The following is a 23,304-nucleotide window of genomic DNA, read 5'->3' as shown; positions in this document are numbered from 1 at the left end:
GCCTGCTCAGGGCTGTAACTGAGCCAGGTCACAGCTTTTCTGGCCCCCAAGACGCTGAGGGTTTCACTGCCACTTCTATCAGGGAGACTCTTAGCAAAGCACCTGGACTCTTATGGGTTCATTTCCAATTAATTTCATCTGCCCCCAGGGTACAACCATGGGCTGACCCTGAACTGGGACTGCCAAAGGAACCCTTCAGAGGCTGCGCTGGGAGGACCTTGGCTGGCTGCTGGCCCCCGCCCAGCTGCTGTCTTGTCCTCAAGCTCTGAAAACGTTCCTGGATGGCTTTTTAGCAGCTTCACATTTACTCCTGCCGCTAGGGTGGGTTAGGTTTTGATCAGCCGCAGCTTTAGCCAGACTCCCACTCTGGATGGTGAGGGCACGCGCGTGTTAGGCGGAGCTATCCCCTGCACGTCCGGGGCCGAAATAAACAAATACCGGCTTAATAGCACCTGTGGCTGTTGAGTTTTACTACTGTTGCCTTTTCCTGGCATCAATGGATAGAGACAGTTCTGTCCCTGCTGCACTTGGCCTATGTTGTTTTGGGCTTGTTGGAAATCATAAAACTTTTCTAATTTTTTTAGTGTTCCTAATTAACTTTTTGATTAGTTGTTTTTAACACACATCAGAGGCGGTGCGTTCAGCCTTAAATCAACTTTAGCCAGCATGGAGTAAAAATTGTCATAAGCTCCTTTGGGAGAACACAGCCTGGGAAAAGTACTAAAACTGTAAGTTTTGTTGAAGTTAACCCTGTTATGCTTCAGTGGAGAAAGCCTGTCAGAGAAAGATGTCCTGTTGAAGGAGGAGATCTGGAACACAAGATTTATGGACTACAAGGACCTTCTGCAGAAACCAGCAGCTAAAGAAGAAGACTAACAAAGGCTCAGCATTTGTGTCAGAAAATCCCTAGGGGAGGGAAAATATACAAAAAAGATTAAAGATATGAAGTTATTACAGTAGAAAGTGAGAAATTAATAACCAATCCCACATAGAATACTAATTAATGAAAGGGAGTGAGTGATGTAATTTGGAAGCAATGAACATTAATTTCTTTGTTTGCCAAATCTGTATAAATAGGTGAAAAGCGATGTCTTGCTGTCAGTACGGAGGCAGGATTTTTGTCAGCCACATGCACACGCAGGGCTGCAAATAAAAGTAATCCCTTGCTTTCTAACACTAAAAAGCCAATTTGTTAGAGGGTCCTATTTATCCCGACAGTTTCAGAGGTGTTTAGCAACAGGCAGTCCTCTGGACACCTGGTGTAACCTCTGCTCAGCAGGCAGATAGTGTTTCTCATGCGCCAAGGATGCAGCTGGTTGTTATTTAACAACACTTGACCTGGCTGGTTTGGCCCCTGCCTGGAATGGGGCATCAAGTTTTACTCAGTTCTTCTCAGGACAGGTGGTTTCACTCCTGCCCAGCTCAGCACAGTTCATATGGCTCCTGCTCCACTCCGAGGTGTTTCTTCTTTTAGACTTGGGGCATCCAGCTCGGGCATGACTTTGCTTGGATGGCTTTTTTCATCACGTCTTGCAGCAGCTGGTTTTATCCCTGTCATCCTTGGGGAGGCTCCTTGTATCCCTTACCCAGACAAAGGATCTGCATTTACTCCTGCATTACACCTCTCAGGTGACCTTTTTATGCCCCTGCCCTAACCTGATGCCCAGGTCCTGTATTACCGTCCCCCCAGCAGCACTTCAGGAGCTCTCTGATGAAGACAATCAACAATGGCACTCGTGAACACTGCCTCTGCTCCTGCCTCCTGCTCATATGGGGGCATTTTAGGACGTAAACAGCTGTGCTCTGTGACCCAGCTGGTCCTACATGAGTCCCCTTTGCCCTCATCGTCAGTCCCTGAAGGTCCAGTGCGCCAGGAAGACCCCTTCTCCCCCTCCCTATCAGCCTTCCCATTTCCAGGCCCCAGGCCGACTCCTTTGCTCCTCACAGGCCTTGCAGGTCACAGGCACCTGCCTGCCAGGCTGGGATGGCCTCACAGCAGCACAGGGCAGCACAGCAGCACACAGAGCCCCATCTTAATACCAAACAGACTCTTCTCCCCTGAAAGGGCCACTCCTGTTCTGTTAACGTGGTTCAAGTCTAGATTAAGATTGTTATATTGACATGACAAACCAAGGATTAGGATGTGCCATGGCCTGCAGAGTGATCAGGTCCAGGTGATCAGGCATCATAAGCTGAGCTGTGCTGTACAATTCGGTGCTAAAGGGCTTACAAAATCTTGCTATGCTGGTGCTGCTTATAGAAATCTTGTGCTACTCAAATCATGGTATTCTGGACTATAGTGATCATACCATGATGTTAAAAAAAATGAAGCTTTAATTGTAACTATGACTCAGTGCCGTCATCATTCTGCCAAGGATATCCTGATGAACCCGTCTGTCACCGCAGTGTCAGGTGATAGCCCTGACCAAAAGGGGACAGGGGGAGGTGCAGAACAACTGTCCATAAGTGTCCCTTGGCTCAGGGGATATGCAGGGCAGCAGGGATCCGTGCTGGTCCCCTTTCCTCCTTTCCCCTTCCAGGTGACACTGGCCAAGGCCCCAGCACCTGCTGCCACGAGCTGTACACAGCTCCCCTGATGTTCAAGGTCTGACAAGTTTAATAAAACAGCTCCCACCAGAGGTTTGGTCTGATCCCCCTGATCGGAGGGGAAACCGTGTCTATGGGGGAGGAAGGCATGCTTTCTGCACCTCCTTTTTGTACCTCATCAAAACCACTTCAAGATTTGGACAAAAATCAAAGGATAAGCGACCAAGAAGGCTCCTGATAGCCTTAAACAAAGCAGATGTTGGATCCTGATTGCTCCCTTTGGGCTAGAATAGTCCCATTCCCTGTCAGAAAACTGCCTGAAGCCAGACACAGTCCCATGGAGAGCTCAGCCCTGCACTTGGCCACTGGAGCTGTTCTACAGCTGACGCCACCTGACAGGGTGGCAACAGAGCCCCTCTGCTCCCTGTAGCTCAAAGCTAGTGGGCTCTGGGCACAAAGGGGTGAGGCCAGGAATGGGCGGGGAATCCAGAGCAAGGGGCTACGGGGATCGTGTCGCTACTCTGAAGGGGACCTTCCATGGGCAGTCAACGGTATTTATTTCGGAGCGGGCCGTAGGGGTGCGTGGGGAGAGCTCTCGACTCTGCAGTTCCCCACGTGTCTGACAGGGCGTCTTGGGAGGCACTGGAGTTCCCCCAGCTGCTCCAGATCCATAGCACTGAGATTTCCTTCTTTCCTTCCCTTCTTTCCTCCCCAGGGTCTCCTGTGGTGTTCTTCTGGCATTGGGTGTAGCAGGAGCCACCCCCAGGGCTCCGCATGGGGCAGGCTGGGTTGTGGCAGTCTAAAAATGTGTAATTAATAAGGAAATTGTAGATTTTGCATATAAGTTGTTGTATTGTATTGTACTGTGCGTATCTTCTGTCCTTTCATTGGTTGATACTTGACGCAGTACCGTGTATGGTTATGTTCAGCCCCTATCTCCTATGATTGGTTGTAATTTGCATGCTCCACCTAAACCCCATCTTCTGTTCCAGTGCCTTCCTTACCCACGTTATTTAAGGCTGGAGCCATTTTGCACAGTGCTTTTTGTGCCCTTTTGTTCCTCCCTTTAAGCAGTTCAGTTGCCCCTCTACTTTTATAACAAAATCGCCTTACCAGCTGCACCCAGAAGAGTTGGGGAGGTCTTTATTCAAGCGCTGACCTCCGCACTGGGTGGTACCTGCTACTCCTCAGGTGATTGGACAGAGCCATTCGTTGGTGTGAGTTTGGCATTCCCCACCCAAACTGCTACAGGAGTGCCAAGCTATTCTGAGGAACGGGGAGTTGTTACGAAGACTTGACCGGAGCCCTGCTTAGAGGGGCTGGGAGAGGTCCAGCAGCATGGAGTGAGCCTGGCCAGTGCAGAGGGGCCCCGAGCAGGAGATGAAATCTCTTGCAGAGAGGCGCCACTTGCCACAACAGCAAACGGGGAAATCTTCCCCTCCCTTCAGGTCAGAGGTAGAAGTGGATGTGATCAGTGGTGTTCAATCCCCCTGCAATGTGGAGGTGGAGATCCAAACAACCTATAAACAGACTGGCTCGAGCAAGGAAAGGCTGGGATGCTGCGACAATTATTGTGGCATGGTACTAAGGCAGGCCTGGTAAATCCAGATCAGATGCTCTGGCACCTCTGTTAGGAGGCAAAGTCATCCCAAGGGCTGGAGGCCTCTGCCCAGATGATGTCAGGAGGGGCTGCACTCACTGGTGTCTCTGAAGGTGTGAATCTCTCTGGGATTCTCCTGGTTCTTGTGCCATTTCCCAAACAACATGGGCAGGAGGAGGGCTTTGCTGTCGCTTGTGGGAGAAACCTGCCTCTGGCTTTAGAGTGTTTTGAGAAAGTCCAGCTCAGACCTGCTCCATTTTCTAATAAGGGAAGTTGTCTTCCTCCATAGGCTGAAAAGGCCAGGAGCAAGTTACCATGTGTGTACATTCCCATACTTTCCTTTTGCTGTGCAGAGGGGCTTTGGTCCCGTGGAAATGCATGGGGCAGAGGACAGGGGACCTTGGGATCAGGTGGCAATCTTGGCTACTGGAATGTTTCAGGATTCTTGTCTGCAAGCTGCAGTTGAGTGCGTCGTATCCCTACTGAACCAGAGATGCTCCCCTGCCGCTCCCATCAAGTGGACTTGCTTTTGGGGGTCTTGTATTTCTTTCTTATTGTCTTTCACGAATCCAGGGAAGAATGTGTGCAATTTTCTGGTTCTTCCCCTCACCTAATCCCCTAGTTGCTTTTTGGAAGGCCTCTTGCAGAAGCTAATACTGAAGCAGTGCTTTCAGGGTTACCCAGGGACTCTGAGAAACTGGAGGGGGAGAGATCACAGATTCAGTGCTGCTTGTGGTCAGGGACTAATGGAATGGCAAGCAGCTGGCTCACTGGAGAGAGATATCCCATTTCTAGCTAAATGAAGCTAAATCTCTTATCCACAAACTTGTGATTCAAGTCCAGGCAGTTCTGTCTAGACTGGCCAATGGGGCTGATGATGCCTGAGACCAAATCTTCCTTCCTGGGGCATTTCAAAAGAGCCAGCCATACTGAAATCAGGAGCTTTTCTACATGTGCTTGATGAGCTCAGCTGCCTCAACATCTGTAAGTTTTCTTTTTTCAGACCCCATTGACGATGTGCATGGTGACCTCCTGGGATCCCATGGCAAAATGAACCTTCTTTGCCCCTGCGAGTGTAGCATCTTCCCCTTGCACTCCCTTCCTGGAGCAGTAGGTGCTGGCACAGCAGCCCTTCATCTCCAAGGAGTCCCCAGGGTTGTGAGGGGGGATGAAGCTAGGTGGACAGCAGATCGCAGTCAGAGGCCATGGAACAGGTTGGACATGAGCTTGGGGAGACCAAGTGAAGTTCATCCCATATTAAAAGCCTCTATGGCCCATGAGGAGACAGCAAATCTCCCTCTGGAGAGCCTAGGTCAGGAATATACCCGCATCCATCATCGTAACGTCTCTGCATCTTGTTTGCAGACAAACCTCCTGTTAAAACTGTTGGAGCTTCCAAGCTGACTGCAGGCAGCAGTTGTAGAGCCCACGGCACCAGCTCCTAGGTCAGCAAGGAGTGCCTTTCAGATGCTGTCTCTCTCCCTTGTAGATCTCTTTGTGCTGCCCCAGTCTTTCTGATCTGCCTCATCCTTGACTTCTCCACCCTGCTCCCTGCCATTGCTTGAGAAGGAGTTATCTGCAATGCCTTTGGGCACCGGGAGCCCAGAGACTGAAGCTTTCCAGCAAGAGCCCCAGGCCTGTACAGCAGCTGTAAATTTCCCTTGTAAGAGCACTCTCATCTTTCAGCCCAGTGTTTATTTAGCCTCATTGTCTCTGTTGTACAATGTGGCTGCTTCAGAGAGCCCCTGTGGTCCTTCCACCTCTCTCTGCCTGGCCTGGCTGTCCTCAGGGCATCTTGCCAAGCTCTCATGTGGTGCTGCTGACCCCTGGGCTGGTGTCATATATCTTTTCTAGAAGATGATTTTTTTCAGCCAACGCCCTGTGGAGGACAGCAAAGCTGCAGAGATGAGCCCACATGTCAGGAGAGAGCCTGGCTGTCCCAAGAGCTGGTGCTGATGGGGGCCAAAACTGCCCCTGGTCTCCCCCCATCCCAGTCAGCAGTGGGCTATCAGGATTGAACTGTGAAGTTTGTTAACTCCTCGGCAGCAGCCCTGTGGGGTGGGGAAGACAGGGCAGGGGAGCGGCTGGATGGTGAGAGAAGGGCTTCCAGGTGTTCTGGATGAGATGTAGCAAAGCCATGGGGGCCATGTGCTGCTGCAGCCCAGCCTTCCTGGGTGCACTTCAGGAAAAGTGTTCTAAGAAAGCCCTTCCCTCAAAGCAATGGCCTTGGGTTTTCTGGCTGCTTTTCCCAGAGGAAGCAGCATGTCAGCAAAGGAATCAAAGCTCAGGGGATTTCCAGTGAGAAGGGCACTGGGAGGAGTTGGGTATGTATTCTTCCATCCCATAAAATGAGAAAAAATGGGCCGGAGTGAGAGGTGAGGGATTTCCAAAGTCTGCTCATCTCTGATGTCTCCCCTCCCTGGCATGGAGGGATCCAGTGCCTCTGGTGCAGACCCGAAAGCTGTGCTGCACATCCTGAAGGTGATTGTCCTGCTTCTGGTCAGGACAGTGTTAATTTGGGCAGTATCCAGGAGGGGGCACAGCCAGGACATAGAGGTTATTCCTCATTTTGTCCAGGATGGGGGAAGGGGTCTCTTCCAGGTTGTGTGCGTGGTGGCAAAGTTGGGCACCAACTGGTGAGCAATCCTGTGTGAGTCATTTGCCTCCCTTGTACACTCTGTTATTAGTATTGTTTCTGTTACTGTTCTGTTGCTGCACTGTTTTCTTATGTCATTGCCGTTTCCAGTAAGTTGTTCTTATCTCAGCCTGCGATCTTTACCTTTTGTGCCTCCAATTGTCCCGTCCAGCCTGCCTCAGGATGGAGGGGGAGTGGGAAGGAAAGGAGGAGTGGGAAGTGAGCGAGTGGCGCACGATTTGCATGGTTTCAGTGAGAACACTAAATTATGGAACACCCGTCTTAAACACATCATCGTGGCTGGGCTTCTCGAACGAAGATTTCAGAAGGCTCTATCCACATTTGTTACAAGCACGCTGGTGGCTTAGGAGGCCAATGCGAGAGAGACATATCCGATTGCAAAAGGCACAGCAGAAAGACTCCCTAGGTGGTATATTCTGCAAGACATGATTCTTTCTGCCTTGTCTTTTCTCCTCGAGAGTGATTCTGCGTGCGTTCTCAAAGGAAACAGCAGCGTTAGAGATGGTGTGTCTCCAGGCCTCCCGATTTGAGGCCAGAGTAGACCAGTTCTGTTGATTGATATGGCCGAGGTTGAGATGTTTGTAGCTATAATTGTCTACAACGTGGAATAAATAATTCTGATTACAGTATTTTAGTATTTCTTATTTTATTATTTTAATAATATTTCTTGTAACATTACTATCTATTGCTGAATATATATAACATGTAATAATGTATTACAAAGTATTACTTCTCTCTATATTTCTATATTATATTTCTCTATATATTTCTATATTTCTATATATACTTCTCTCTATATATATTCTATATTTCCATATATATGTCTATATTTCTAATAATATTTCTATATTATTATAACTCTCATCTTCTTAGCTAAATCATTCACTCAGGTCTGAGAAGGTGTGTCGAAAACAAGGATGCCTTGGCTAATAAACGCAGTGCTAGTCTTCTGTTCTGCTTGAGCCAGGGCCATAATCCAACGCCATCATTGCCAGAGTGCCCTGAATGCTTGTCTGACGTGAATCTCTGGGGCGTGGAAACCCTCCTCTTCTTCTCTGAAGGGCGGTAGTCTGTGTGCTGCACAATCTCTACTTAATATTTGTTTTCTTAGCTTTAATATAATTGCTTCAACACTGCTTCCAAATACTGCACTTTGTTTCTAGCTAAAATTATCTACAATGTGGAATAAATAACTCTGCTTAAAGTATTTTAGTATTTACTATTTTATTATTTTAATAATATTTATTATACTATTACAATCTATTGCTGAAGATATACAACATGTAATAATGTATTATAAAATATTACTTCTATATTATATTTCTATATGTATTTCTATATTTCTATATATATTTCTCTCTATATATTCTATATTTCTATATATATTTCTATATTTTTATATTATATTTCTGTATATATTTCTATATTTCTATATATATTTCTATATATATATTCTATATTTCTATATATATTTCTATATTTATTCTATATTTCTATATATATTTCTATATTTCTAATGACATTTCTATATTATTGTAACTATCATCTTCTTAGATAAATCATTCACTCATGTCTGAGAAATGTAGAAATGTCTCGAAAACAAGGATGCCTTGGCTAATAAACGCAGTGCTAGTCTTCCGTTCTGCTTGAGCCAGGGCCATAATCCAACGCCATCATTGCCAGAGTGCCCTGAATGCTTGTCTGACGTGAATCTCTGGGGCGTGGAAACCCTCCTCTTCTTCTCTGAAGGGCGGTAGTCTGTGTGCTGCCCAAACTGGCTGTGGCAATCACAGCCCCGCCATGTTGATCTTCTCTGCTCTCTCTGCCTCTGTCGGGTTTGCTCCCGAGCAGCCCGGAGCATGAGAGCCTGCTTGGAGCTGGCTTTGGAGGGCCCTGGAACTGCAGTATTCACTAAGACTTGGTCACAACGTGGAGGACTTGTTCTCTCCCTCTTTCTCTTCCGCAGTGAGCGGTCACAGTCTGTGTACTGCACAAACCGGCTGCCAAGGTTGTAAGTTCCCCGCACAGATCTGCTTGGCTCCCTCTGCCTCAGCAAGGTTTGCTCCTGAGCAGCCCTGGGAGCGGGAGCCCACCGGCAGATCCTCTTGGAAGGCCTTGCAGCTGTGCTATCCCTAGGACCACGGTCACGACTTGGAGGACCAGTTCTTCTCTCTGAAGCGTCATCATAGTCTGTGGTGTCCCCAGAGCAGCTGCGGAGATCCCTGCCCCACAGAGGGAATCTGCTCCGGGACCGCTCCCTGCCAGTGTCCTTCATGCCCTGCCAAGAGAGCTGTGGAGAGTTCCTGCCCTTTTCTCCTGAAAGGATCAGAGCAGTGGGGAACCCCTACAAGTTCTGGGACAGGACAGTTTGGGGCCTCCAAAAGGCTCTTTTGGAGGGCTACTAAGACCAAAAGGCCAGAGGCGCACAAAAGGGATGGATCCAGGTGGGATGCTTTGAGAGGGAGCAGCTTTGTGGCTGTGAAGAAAGGTGCAGGGTGTGAGGGGCAAAAGAGAAATGCTGAGATCCCAGAAAGAAATCCACTCTTCCTCTGATGCCCTGACCCATGACCCCAAAGTTACCTTAGTCCTACCAGTCAGAGCCTGTGGTCCAACAGAGCCCGCCTGCTTGCTGCTGGCCACACACTGACTGAGGAAGGAAGGGGCATGTGATGGTGCCAGTGAGGAAGAAGGCCTTTCTCCAATTCTCAGATCAGAGCATCTGGAGAAAAACAAAAGAGGGATCTCAGTTTAGAGCTGTTGTTGCAACCTCCTCTGGGGTTCAGTCATTTTCTCAGAGAGGCTTCTATGACAGAGAGGAGACTTAACCAAGGACACTAATGGGAAACTCAGCTAGGGTCTTCCCACCAAGTTTGCCTCTGTCCCAACAAAAACCTCATCTCTATACCTCCCACAGCCTCCATTTCATAAATTCACAGACTTGTTTGGGTTGCAAGGGACCTTTAACTTTATCTTGTTCCACCCCGCTGTGGTGGGCAGGAACACCCTCCACTATTCCAAGGTTTCTCCAAGCCCTGTCCAACCTGGCCTTGAACACTTCCAGGGATGGGGCCCCCACAGATGCTGTGGCAACCTGTGCCAGTGTCTCAGCACCCTTACAGCAAAGAATTCCTTCCCAATATCTAATGTAAACCTGCCCTCTGTTAGCTGAAAACTGATAGCCTTCATCCTGTCACTACATTCCCTGACAAATGGTGCCTCCCCATCTTTCCTGGAGGTCCTCTTTAAGTCCTCTTATCTACAAGAGTCAACATCAGAGACCAGGCAAGTAGCAGATTCCATCCGGGCCGCAGCCTGAAGCCCAGTAAAGGACAGACACGGAGTAGTTCAGATTTGACAGCACTGAATGATGCAGGTAGTAATTTCATTTGATGAGAAAAACACTCCGGAAGGTGAGAAGCACAACTGCAAATGAGGCAAAGGAAATGTATTCTGAACATATTTGAATCCTGGTTATTACCTGGCATAGAACAGCAGGTAGGCTTGCTGCCTGAGAACTGTGTCAATGGAACACAGCTGCACAGATTCATCGTCCATCCGGTACCACAATCCATTGCTGGCCTGTAAAAAAAAGGCAAGGATCTCTCCATGGTTTCTCTCCAAAAACACAGGTAGGAAACTGCCAAACCGAGAGCATGTCAAAACAAATGCAGTCCAGCCACTAAGGAGGCCTTCTGCCCCAAAACTTTGGCTGTCAGTAACACTGACAGGAAAGTTTATCTTCCCCAGCACACATTTTTCCCCATTGGGAAGGAAGTTGCTCTTTTACCTTTGTGTAGCAGAAATAGTGTCCTCCATGACAGCTGACACCACTGTGCACCAGGACAGCATATAAGGAGTAGAGGAGTGCTTCTCCATCTGCCTGAGACATGTATGGGCGAAGATCCAAGTACTCCGGATACTCTACAACCTATGGAGAGACCAAGAGGGCTCAGAAATGACCCTGGTCTGTTACATGAAATAGCCTACCAAGGGCAGGGGCCAGTCCAGGGGTATCAATACATCTCTGGGGCTCATGAGCACTTGGTTTTCCATAAAGCAACATAACATCGTTTGGGTGGCAGGAAACCCTTCTCAGTCAAAGCAGCCCTATCAGAGCACAGTGCTTGCCTGTCTTCCCACAGCAACTTTCCACTCCCCAGAAGGGACCCCAAAAAACCCAACACAAGCAGCTTGTGACAAGCATACTGCTTTAGGAAATCTGCTTCTTGAAGAGAAAGCTGCACACCAATAGTGTACACACCTTGCTGATCTTGCCACCAGTGAAGCAGTCAAACCTCTTCAGACACACAGTGAGAACCTTGGGTGCACAGTGGACAGTGAACCTCTTAGTGGCGGCAACATTCTTCTCACACCTTGAAACCAAGCACAGAGCACAGCGCTGAAATGCACCCTATCTTCCACCAAGGCAGTCAGACAACCTTTCTTATCTCCTGCATCCTTATGCTATTTTAAGGCAATTCGGTGCCATATTTCAAACAAACAAACAAACAAACAAACAAAGAAAAAACCCCAACCCCCCTCCCCCAAAAAACCAGTCAAACAAAACTGTGTCTCATCAGTGTGCAGTAAACTTCCACGAGAAGATGACTTCTGCTCAATGACTTGTAGCCCCCTCACACAGAGTCTCGTGTTAATATGTTGTTAGTAATCATCTTACTTGCTACATTTAAAGCAGTTTTCCCCATCCAGGTGCTCCGGTGTTACAAAGTCCTCCAGAGCTGCAGTGAGGGATGAGGCTGCCTGGAGAATTGAGAAATCGGTGCACTGAGCTACAGCAAATGCCCTGGCCCAAACATTTTCCAGGAGCTGACAAGAAAACCCCTGTAGCTGATGCTGAGGAGACCCGCCATGAATCTGCAAGCTGTATCCAGAAGGAGCCAGAAAGAGAGTGTGGTGCTGAACATTTCCCCTGTCCCAGAGGTTCTCAGGGGCAATCAAGAGCTCCCTCTCTCTATCACCTGCCATTGAGCTACTGATGTTATGTAGGGTCATCAGTAGTGAAAACAATCCAACCCATCAGCCTGGAAGCCAGACAGGTGTTGAAGGAGGGCAAAGGAAAGAAGGATGAGGCTATGTCAAGGGTGCAGAGCGCAGAATGGGTGCTTGTCCAGCTTCAAGCCAGCACCTACAGAGAGACCAGTGCCATGGCCTCTGCAGGAGGACAACATCCGTTCCCCTTCCCATCCACCACCAAGACCTCTTGTGTTCACAGTATATGCTTTCAGGACAAATGTGTTGACTCTGAAAAGCCTTGCCATGTCTTGAAGCACAACTGCAAAACCTCTTACTTTGATATCCAAGGGGACATCCAGGAAGGCCTCATAGGAATCAGAAATGGCTTTGCAGCTGAAGCAGATGACTGGAAGGAAAAATCAAAATGCCGAGCAATGGTGAGCTGAACGATGGTACTGCTTTGTGCTCATTGTACCTGTCCTGCTAGTCCCAGGGCCAGCTGTTGGGCACAGGCAGACAGAAGGGCACAGGCAGTGCCAAGGAGAGCAGCTGTTGTAGAAACATACCTCTGGATCTCAGAAAGCCTCCAAATATTTGATGGACAATGGTAGTAGATTGAGATGATATGTCCAAGCTGGAAACAAGTCGTAAGACAGAGCATTACTTCCTCCAAGCCCCGGCTGTAGGTTTTCCTTGATGAGGCCACATCAAGGAGTCCAAAGGGCTCAGAACTTTGTAAAGGTAACTTGCTTGTGCTTACTCGTTGCTTGCACTCAGACAAGCTCTCTGCATGGCATTGACAGTACAGCATAAGAAGTCATGGGCATCTTCCTCCCTGCCAAGCTGAAAATGTTCTCCTATGACTAAGAAACAGGAAGTTAGTAGTTGTCTCCTACAGGAAGGGAAGAAAACCTGTCAAAGAACCTGAAATCACATACATCTGAAACCCCTGAGAACAGCCAAAGGCAGGATGGCACTGACTGAACGCAGGACCTTGTTAACATGCGCTTCCATGATGCACATCATGCAGAAGCCTTGTTGGCGACCTGAGGAGGGAGGGAGAGAAGGTCCTCTGGTTAGCAAAATATCCCTAGTGGTGGAATACTCCTCTTCTTCCACTCCCACTCCAGTGCAATATGCCACTCCTCCCAGTGTTTCAGCAAGCAGGGGACGTTTTAGTGCATAGAAAATGTTCTTCAGAGGAATGCTAAACTGAGGTTTTAACTTGCAGGAATAGAGACCCAGAGCTAGAAAGATGTGCCTTCATGAAGAATAAGACAGCTGGACAGGACAGGTGGCTCCTGAGTGTACAAAGAACACAAGTTCTGGGGCTGACAAAGGGCTGCTTTTCTCCTAAATCAAATTTCAGGTTCTGGGAATCCTTGGGATTTGATGAACAGATTCACAGGGAGATGTCCCTAAGAGTACTCACAGGCCTGGCTGTGCTCCCGGGAGAGCAGATAGTTGGCCAGCGGCGGGGTGTATGTCAGGCATTGCAGGACAGCATTAAGGAAGCATGTGTTGCCCACATTGAGGAGTCCTGCTCCAGCACTCTGTCTTTGCTGCCAGACCATGCAAATCTTCTCTGGGGGAAAGAGGATCCTTTGTGGCGGAGTCATTCCCTCGGCAATGACTGCAGGGAAATTCCATTTGAAAAGAGATGAAATGAGGCACAAAGGCATATTTAAACAGTGAGGTCTCTACAGGAGCACTCAGGACCATCTGCTTCAACTGCCAACCCAACAACATCAGGGGAAGCTTAAACAGTGCCATTTAAATTTACTGTTTTGGAAAAATCCATTCCCCTGTTTACGTTGCTGAGAGTCCAACAAACCCACAATCTGGTTTCTGGGCCGCAGGCTACCTTCCTTTCTCAGTAGAGTTCTAGACTGGGTTATCAGTGAAGCCATCCCTTTTCCTGATTGTAACTTGTTGAAAACAAGGAAATACTGAGCACGGAAGGTAACCCAAAGGATGGCAGACCTCTCTACGAGCAATGGCAGCTTTCAAAGTCTTATACCTAGTGTCAGAGGAGCGACAAAAGGTGTTTTCCTGGGTCGAATTGTAAACACGGGGGTCAGTTTGACTGCTCTCAGGAAACATCCCAGAGATCACTCTAGGTTGGGAGCACATCATTCTGGGATTTGACCCCCAGCCATGTCAGTTGTCTGTGGCAGTTCACAAAGTCCAAACCTGCTGGTGAAGCTATTACTCACAGGAGTCGTTCCCTGCTGTGGCCATTGCCTCTCTCAGGAAGAGAGTGCAATGCTTTAGATGACCAAGGATGTCTTTCTCTCCAGAAAGAGAACAGCACCAATCCCGTCACCTAGTTGCAAAGAAATTACTGTAGCTCACCGAAAGTATCAAAACTCTAAATAAACGCAGAACGGCATCCCCCACCAAGTCTTTCAGTGGTGCTCGTAACTGCTGCTGAGCTGCAGCTCACGCCCTTATGATCAGGCGCGGGGCACCAACTCACAGCGGGTTCAAAGGCCCTTTTGAAATGCTCCAATGGACGTTACCTTCTCTGAAGAGGCCCTGCTGCTCTCCTGACACTGCTTCAGCAACAGAGCCCTCTGGCTTTCCCACCTCCTAGGAGTGACCGTCTTTCAGCCACTACTTTAACTGCTGCCTTTGCTGCTCTCCTTTTTCTGCCTCCCTCCCTCCCACAGCAATCAAGGTGGGCTGAGCCCATCCCCTCAGACTACAGTCACCTCCCTGCTTGCCTATCCTAGGCTATGGAAAAAAAACCAAGAATCAGCAAACTGGAATTCTAGCCTAGGTCATACCTGGCCAGCCTCTAAAAGTTGTAACAGCTCAGCCTACAGCTAGGAAGGTATAAATCAGCCTATACTTTTATCCCATATACCCTGCTCTATGATCTGGGCCAAAAGTCAAAGCATTACCTTTGAAAGAGGAGGAAAGTTGAGGAGAAATGGTCAGTAAACAATAAACCATCCAAAAAAGGCAGGCACACAAGTAGCAAAGGAAGGAGCTGAGTTATCCCGAAGGCCAACTCTGTCCAACTGATTTTCGTTGGCGCGCTCCTCAGGATACCAGATGGGTGTCACATCTCTGCCCCTTTGTGACATGGGGTCACATGGAACCCCATGGAACCACATGGAACCACATGGTTCCTGGGCACAGGAATGTTCATTGCTTCCAAATTACATCACTCACTCCCTTTCATTAATTAGTATTCTATGTGGGATTGGTTATTAATTTCTCCCTTTCTACTGTAATAACTTCGTATCTTTAATCTTTTTTGTATATTTTCCCTCCCCTAGGGATTTTCTGACACAAATGCTGAGCCTTTGTTAGTCTTCTTCTTTAGCTGCTGGTTTCTGCAGAAAGTCCTTGTACTCCATAAATCTTGTGTTCCAGATCTCCTCCTTCAACAGGACATCTTTCTCTGACAGGCTTTCTCCACTGAAGCATAACAGGGTTAACTTCAACAAAACTTACAGTTTTAGTACTTTTCCCAGGCTGTGTTCTCCCAAAGGAGCTTATGACAATTTTTACTCCATGCTGGCTAAAGTTGATTTAAGGCTGAACGCACCGCCTATGATGTGTGTTAAAAACAACTAATCAAAAAGTTAATTAGGAACACTAAAAAAATTAGAAAAGTTTTATGATTTCCAACAAGCCCAAAACAACATAGGCCAAGTGCAGCAGGGACAAAACTGTCCCTATCCATTGATGCCAGGAAAAGGCAACAGCAGTAAAACTCAACAGCCACAGGTGCTATTAAGCCGGTATTTGTTTATTTCGGCGCCGGACGTGCAGGGGATAGCTCCGCCTAACACGCGCGTGCCCTCACCATCCAGAGTGGGAGTCTGGCTAAAGCTGCGGCTGATCAAAACCTGACCAACCCTAGCGGCAGGAGTAAATGGGAAGCTGCTAAAAAGCCATCCAGGAACGTTTTCAGAGCTTGAGGACAAGACAGCAGCTGGGCGGGGGCCAGCAGCCAGCCAAGGTCCTCCCAGCGCAGCCTCTGAAGGGTTCCTTTGGCAGTCCCAGTTCAGGGTCAGCCCATGGTTGTACCCTGGGGGCAGATGAAATTAATTGGAAATGAACCCATAAGAGTCCAGGTGCTTTGCTAAGAGTCTCCCTGATAGAAGTGGCAGTGAAACCCTCAGCGTCTTGGGGGCCAGAAAAGCTGTGACCTGGCTCAGTCACAGCCCTGAGCAGGCTTTTACTCCTCAGGCCGTGTGGCTCACGGAAGGTGTGGGAGCTCTGTCAGAGGATGACGAGCCCTTTGCCACCAGCACGGGGGGAGGTCCAGTGGCTTCCACCTGGCGGACGTGCCATGTGGGTTCCTGTGCCCAAGAACCATGTGGTTCCATGGGGTTCCATGGGGTTCCATGTGACCCCATGTCACAAAGGGGCAGAGATGTGGCACCCATCCGGTGTCCTGAGGAGCGCGCCAACGAAAATCAGTTGGACAGAGTTGGCCTTCGGGATAACTCAGCTCCTTCCTTTGCTACTTGTGTGCCTGCCTTTTTTGGATGGTTTATTGCTTACTGACCATTTCTCCTCAACTTTCCTCCTCTTTCAAAGGTAATGCTTTGACTTTTGGCCCAGATCATAGAGCAGGGTATATGGGATAAAAGTATAGGCTGATTTATACCTTCCTAGCTGTAGGCTGAGCTGTTACAACTTTTAGAGGCTGGCCAGGTATGACCTAGGCTAGAATTCCAGTTTGCTGATTCTTGGTTTTTTTTCCATAGCCTAGGATAGGTAAGCAGGGAGGTGACTGTAGTCTGAGGGGATGGGCTCAGCCCACCTTGATTGCTGTGGGAGGGAGGGAGGCAGAAAAAGGAGAGCAGCAAAGGCAGCAGTTAAAGTAGTGGCTGAAAGAAGGTCACTCCTAGGAGGTGGGAAAGCCAGAGGGCTCTGTTGCTGAAGCAGTGTCAGGAGAGCAGCAGGGCCTCTTCAGAGAAGGTAACGTCCATTGGAGCATTTCAAAAGGGCCTTTGAACCCGCTGTGAGTTGGTGCCCCGCGCCTGATCATAAGGGCGTGAGCTGCAGCTCAGCAGCAGTTACGAGCACCACTGAAAGACTTGGTGGGGGATGCCGTTCTGCGTTTATTTAGAGTTTTGATACTTTCGGTGAGCTACAGTAATTTCTTTGCAACTAGGTGACGGGATTGCTGCTGTTCTCTTTCTGGAGAGAAAGACATCCTTGGTCATCTAAAGCATTGCACTCTCTTCCTGAGAGAGGCAATGGCCACAGCAGGGAACGACTCCTGTGAGTAATAGCTTCACCAGCAGGTTTGGACTTTGTGAACTGCCACAGACAACTGACATGGCTGGTGGTCAAATCCCAGAATGATGTGCTCACAACCTAGAGTGATCTCTGGGGTGTTTCCTGAGAGCAGTCAAACTGACCGCCGTGTTTACAATTAGACCCAGGAAAACACCTTTTGTCGCTCCTCTGACACTAGGTACAAGACTTTGAAAGCTGCCATTGCTCGTAGAGAGGTCTGCCATCCTTTGGGTTACCTTCCGTGCTCAGTATTTCCTTGTTTTCAACAAGTTACAATCAGGAAAAGGGATGGCTTCACTGATAACCCAGTCTAGAACTCTACTGAGAAAGGAAGGTAGCCTGCAGCCCAGAAACCAGATTGTGGGTTTGTTGGACTCTCAGCAACGTAAAGAGGGGAATGGATTTTTCCAAAACAGTAAATTTAAATGGCACTGTTTAAGCTTCCCCTGATGTTGTTGGGTTGGCAGTTGAAGCAGATGGTCCTGAGTGCTCCTGTAGAGACCTCACTGTTTAAATATGCCTTTGTGCCTCATTTCATCTCTTTCCAAATGGAATTTCCCTGCAGTCATTGCCGAGGGAATGACTCCGCCACAAAGGATCCTCTTTCCCCCAGAGAAGATTTGCATGGTCTGGCAGCAAAGACAGAGTGCTGGAGCAGGACTCCTCAATGTGGGCAACACATGCTTCCTTAATGCTGTCCTGCAATGCCTGACATACACCCCGCCACTGGCCAACTATCTGCTCTCCTGGGAGCACAGCCAGACCTGTGAGTACTCTTAGGGACATCTCCCTGTGAATCTGTTCATCAAATCCCAAGGATTCCCAGAACCTGAAATTTGATTTAGGAGAAAAGCAGCCCTTTGTCAGCCCCAGAACTTGTGTTCTTTGTACACTCAGGAGCCACCTGTCCTATCCAGCTGTCTTATTCTTCATGAAGGCACATCTTTCTAGCTCTGGGTCTCTATTCCTGCAAGTTAAAACCTCAGTTTAGCATTTCTCTGAAGAACATTTTCTATGCACTAAAACGTGCCGTGCTTGTTGAAACACTGGGAGGAGTGGCATATTGCACTGGAGTGGGAGTGGAAGGAGAGGAGTATTCCACCACTAGGGATATTTTGCTAACCAGAGGACCTTCTCTCCCTCCCTCCTCAGGTCGCCAACAAGGCTTCTGCATGATGTGCATCATGGAAGCGCATGTTAACAAGGTCCTGCATTCAGTCAGTGCCATCCTGCCTTGGGCTGTTCTCAGGGCTTTCAGATGTATGTGATTTCAGGTTCTTTGACAGGTTTTCTTCCCTTCCTGTAGGAGACAACTACTAACTTCCTGTTTCTTAGTCATAGGAGAACATTTTCAGCTTGGCAGGGAGGAAGATGCCCATGACTTCTTATGCTGTACTGTCAATGCCATGCAGAGAGCTTGTCTGAGTGCAAGCAACGAGTAAGCACAAGCAAGTTACCTTTACAAAGTTCTGAGCCCTTTGGACTCCTTGATGTGGCCTCATCAAGGAAAACCTACAGCCGGGGCTTGGAGGAAGTAATGCTCTGTCTTACGACTTGTTTCCAGCTTGGACATATCATCTCAATCTACTACCATTGTCCATCAAATATTTGGAGGCTTTCTGAGATCCAGAGGTATGTTTCTACAACAGCTGCTCTCCTTGGCACTGCCTGTGCCCTTCTGTCTGCCTGTGCCCAACAGCTGGCCCTGGGACTAGCAGGACAGGTACAATGAGCACAAAGCAGTACCATCGTTCAGCTCACCATTGCTCGGCATTTTGATTTTTCCTTCCAGTCATCTGCTTCAGCTGCAAAGCCATTTCTGATTCCTATGAGGCCTTCCTGGATGTCCCCTTGGATATCAAAGTAAGAGGTTTTGCAGTTGTGCTTCAAGACATGGCAAGGCTTTTCAGAGTCAACACATTTGTCCTGAAAGCATATACTGTGAACACAAGAGGTCTTGGTGGTGGATGGGAAGGGGAACGGATGTTGTCCTCCTGCAGAGGCCATGGCACTGGTCTCTCTGTAGGTGCTGGCTTGAAGCTGGACAAGCACCCATTCTGCGCTCTGCACCCTTGACATAGCCTCATCCTTCTTTCCTTTGCCCTCCTTCAACACCTGTCTGGCTTCCAGGCTGATGGGTTGGATTGTTTTCACTACTGATGACCCTACATAACATCAGTAGCTCAATGGCAGGTGATAGAGAGAGGGAGCTCTTGATTGCCCCTGAGAACCTCTGGGACAGGGGAAATGTTCAGCACCACACTCTCTTTCTGGCTCCTTCTGGATACAGCTTGCAGATTCATGGCGGGTCTGCTCAGCATCAGCTACAGGGGTTTTCTTGTCAGCTCCTGGAAAATGTTTGGGCCAGGGCATTTGCTGTAGCTCAGTGCACCGATTTCTCAATTCTCCAGGCAGCCTCATCCCTCACTGCAGCTCTGGAGGACTTTGTAACACCGGAGCACCTGGATGGTGAAAACTGCTTTAAATGTAGCAAGTAAGATGATTACTAACAACATATTAACACGAGACTCTGTGTGAGGGGGCTACAAGTCATTGAGCAGAAGTCATCTTCTCGTGGAAGTTTACTGCACACTGATGAGACACAGTTTTGTTTGTCTGTTTTTTTGGGGGAGGGGGGTTGGGGTTTTTTCTTTGTTTGTTTGTTTGTTTGTTTGTTTGTTTTTTTGAAATATGGCACCGAATTGCCTTAAAATAGCATAAGGATGCAGGAGACAAGAAAGGTTGTCTGACTGCCTTGGTGGAAGATAGGGTGCATTTCAGCGCTGTGCTCTGTGCTTGGTTTCAAGGTGTGAGAAGAATGTTGCCGCCACTAAGAGGTTCACTGTCCACTGTGCACCCAAGGTTCTCACTGTGTGTCTGAAGAGGTTTGACTGCTTCACTGGTGGCAAGATCAGCAAGGTGTGTACACTATTGGTGTGCAGCTTTCTCTTCAAGAAGCAGATTTCCTAAAGCAGTATGCTTGTCACAAGCTGCTTGTGTTGGGTTTTTTGGGGTCCCTTCTGGGGAGTGGAAAGTTCCTGTGGGAAGACAGGCAAGCACTGTGCTCTGATAGGGCTGCTTTGACTGAGAAGGGTTTCCTGCCACCCAAACGATGTTATGTTGCTTTATGGAAAACCAAGTGCTCATGAGCCCCAGAGATGGATTGATACCCCTGGACTGGCCCCTGCCCTTGGTAGGCTATTTCATGTCACAGACCAGGGTCATTTCTGAGCCCTCTTGGTCTCTCCATAGGTTGTAGAGTATCCGGAGTACTTGGATCTTCGCCCATACATGTCTCAGGCAGATGGAGAAGCACTCCTCTACTCCTTATATGCTGTCCTGGTGCACAGTGGTGTCAGCTGTCATGGAGGACACTATTTCTGCTACACAAAGGTAAAAGAGCAACTTCCTTCCCAATGGGGAAAAATGTGTGCTGGGGAAGATAAACTTTCCTGTCAGTGTTACTGACAGCCAAAGTTTTGGGGCAGAAGGCCTCCTTAGTGGCTGGACTGCATTTGTTTTGACATGCTCTCGGTTTGGCAGTTTCCTACCTGTGTTTTTGGAGAGAAACCATGGAGAGATCCTTGCCTTTTTTTTACAGGCCAGCAATGGATTGTGGTACCGGATGGACGATGAATCTGTGCAGCTGTGTTCCATTGACACAGTTCTCAGGCAGCAAGCCTACCTGCTGTTCTATGCCAGGTAATAACCAGGATTCAAATATGTTCAGAATACATTTCCTTTGCCTCATTTGCAGTTGTGCTTCTCACCTTCCTGAGGGTTTTTCTCATCAAATGAAATTACTACCTGCATCATTCAGTGCTGTCAAATCTGAACTACTCCGTGTCTGTCCTTTACTGGGCTTCAGGCTGCGGCCCGGATGGAATCTGCTACTTGCCTGGTCTCTGATGTTGACTCTTGTAGATAAGAGGACTTAAAGAGAACCTCCAGGAAAGATGGGGAGGCACCATTTGTCAGGGAATGTAGTGACAGGATGAAGGCTATCAGTTTTCAGCTAACAGAGGGCAGGTTTACACTAGATATTGGGAAGGAATTCTTTGCTGTAAGGGTGCTGAGACACTGGCACAGGTTGCCACAGCATCTGTGGGGGCCCCATCCCTGGAAGTGTTCAAGGCCAGGTTGGACAGGGCTTGGAGAAACCTTGGAATAGTGGAGGGTGTTCCTGCCCACCACAGCGGGGTGGAACAAGATAAAGTTAAAGGTCCCTTGCAACCCGAACAAGTCTGTGAATTTAGGAAATGGAGGCTGTGGGAGGTATAGAGATGAGGTTTTTGTTGGGACAGAGGCAAACTTGGTGGGAAGACCCTAGCTGAGTTTCCCATTAGTGTCCTTGGTTAAGTCTTCTCTCTGTCATAGAAGCCTCTCTGAGAAAATGACTGAACCCCAGAGGAGGTTGCAACAACAGCTCTAAACTGAGATCACTCTTTTGTTTTTCTCCAGATGCTCTGATCTGAGAATTGGAGAAAGGCCTTCTTCCTCACTGGCACCATCACATGCCCCTTCCTTCCTCAGTCAGTGTGTGGCCAGCAGCAAGCAGGCGGGCTCTGTTGGACCACAGGCTCTGACTGGTAGGACTAAGGTAACTTTGGGGTCATGGGTCAGGGCATCAGAGGAAGAGTGGATTTCTTTCTGGGATCTCAGCATTTCTCTTTTGCCCCTCACACACCGCACCTTTCTTCACAGCCACAACGCTGCTCCCTCTCAAAGCATCCCACCTGGATCCATTCCTTTTGTGCGCCTCTGGCCTTTTGGTCTTAGTAGCCCTCCAAAAGAGCCTTTTGGAGGCCCCAAACTGTCCTGTCCCAGAACTTGTAGGGGTTCCCCACTGCTCTGATCCTTTCAGGAGAAAAGGGCAGGAACTCTCCACAGCTCTCTTTGCAGGGCATGAAGGACACTGGCAGGGAGCGGTCCCGGAGCAGATTCCCTCTGTGGGGCAGGGATCTCCGCAGCTGGTCTGGGGACACCACAGACTATGAGGACGCTTCAGAGAGAAGAACTGGTCCTCCAAGTCGTGACCGTGGTCCTAGGGATAGCACAGCTGCAAGGCCTTCCAAGAGGATCTGCCGGTGGGCTCCCGCTCCCAGGGCTGCTCAGGAGCAAACCTTGCTGAGGCAGAGGGAGCCAAGCAGATCTGTGCGGGGAACTTACAACCTTGGCAGCCGGTTTGTGCCGTACACAGACTATGACCGCTCCCTGCGGAAGAGAAAGAGGGAGAGAACAAGTCCTCCACGTTGTGACCAAGTCTTAGTGAATACTGCAGTTCCAGGGCCCTCCAAAGCCAGCTCCAAGCAGGCTCTCATGCTCCGGGCTGCTCGGGAGCAAACCCGACAGAGGCAGAGAGAGCAGAGAAGATCAACATGGCGGGGCTGTGATTGCCACAGCCAGTTTGGGCAGCACACAGACTACCGCCCTTCAGAGAAGAAGAGGAGGGTTTCCACGCCCCAGAGATTCACGTCAGACAAGCATTCAGGGCACTCTGGCAATGATGGCGTTGGATTATGGCCCTGGCTCAAGCAGAACGGAAGACTAGCACTGCGTTTATTAGCCAAGGCATCCTTGTTTTCGACACGCCTTCTCAGACATAAGTGAATGATTTATCTAAGTAGATGAGAGTTACAGTAATATAGAAATGTCATTAGAAATATAGAAATATATTTAGAAATATAGAATAAATATATAGAAATATATATAGAAATATAGAATATATATAGAGAGAAATATAGAAATATATATAGAAATATAGAATATATATAGAGAAATATATATAGAAATATAGAAATATATAAAGAAATATAATATAGAAATATATATAGAAGTAATATTTTATAATACATTGTTACATGTTATATATCTTCAGCAATAGATAGTAATAGTATAATAAACATTATTAAAATAATAAAATAGTAAATACTAAAATACTTTAAGCAGAGTTATTTATTGCACATTGTAGATAATCATAGCTAGAAACATAGTGCAGTATTTGGAAGCAGTGTTGAAGCAATTATATTAAAGCTAAGAAAAAAAAATTAAGTAGAGATTGTGCAGTACACAGACTACCGCCCTTCAGAGAAGAAGAGGAGGGTTTCCACGCCCCAGAGATTCACGTCAGACAAGCATTCAGGGCACTCTGGCAATGATGGTGTTGGATTGTGGCCCTGGCTCAAGCAGAATGGAAGACTAGCACTGCGTTTATTAGCCAAGGCATCCTTGTTTTCGACACGCCTTCTCAGACCTGAGT

General features: G+C 48.2%; 1 protein-coding gene and 2 long non-coding RNA genes across 3 annotated transcripts in view; 1 reads left to right on the top strand and 2 right to left on the bottom strand.

Moving 5' to 3' along the window:
* LOC135405758 (gastrula zinc finger protein XlCGF26.1-like) overlaps window positions 1–23,304 on the bottom strand; it is a 170,063-nt gene that overhangs the window by 31,036 nt on the left and 115,723 nt on the right.
* LOC135405811 (uncharacterized) lies at window positions 9,410–10,654 on the bottom strand. Its single transcript, XR_010426019.1, has 3 exons — window positions 10,591–10,654; window positions 10,282–10,382; window positions 9,410–9,522 (listed from the first exon to the last, which is right to left on the bottom strand). It is a non-coding gene; the product is annotated as an uncharacterized LOC135405811 (long non-coding RNA).
* On the top strand, window positions 20,252–21,619 carry LOC135405800 (uncharacterized). Its single transcript, XR_010426005.1, has 3 exons — window positions 20,252–20,438; window positions 20,647–20,747; window positions 21,507–21,619. It is a non-coding gene; the product is annotated as an uncharacterized LOC135405800 (long non-coding RNA).

This window comes from Pseudopipra pipra, chromosome W (assembly GCF_036250125.1).
Source record: "Pseudopipra pipra isolate bDixPip1 chromosome W, bDixPip1.hap1, whole genome shotgun sequence".
NCBI classification, from domain to species: domain Eukaryota; kingdom Metazoa; phylum Chordata; class Aves; order Passeriformes; family Pipridae; genus Pseudopipra; species Pseudopipra pipra.
The sequence above is the reverse complement of the archived record's forward strand: the minus strand, read 5'-3'. Positions and strand labels throughout refer to the sequence as shown.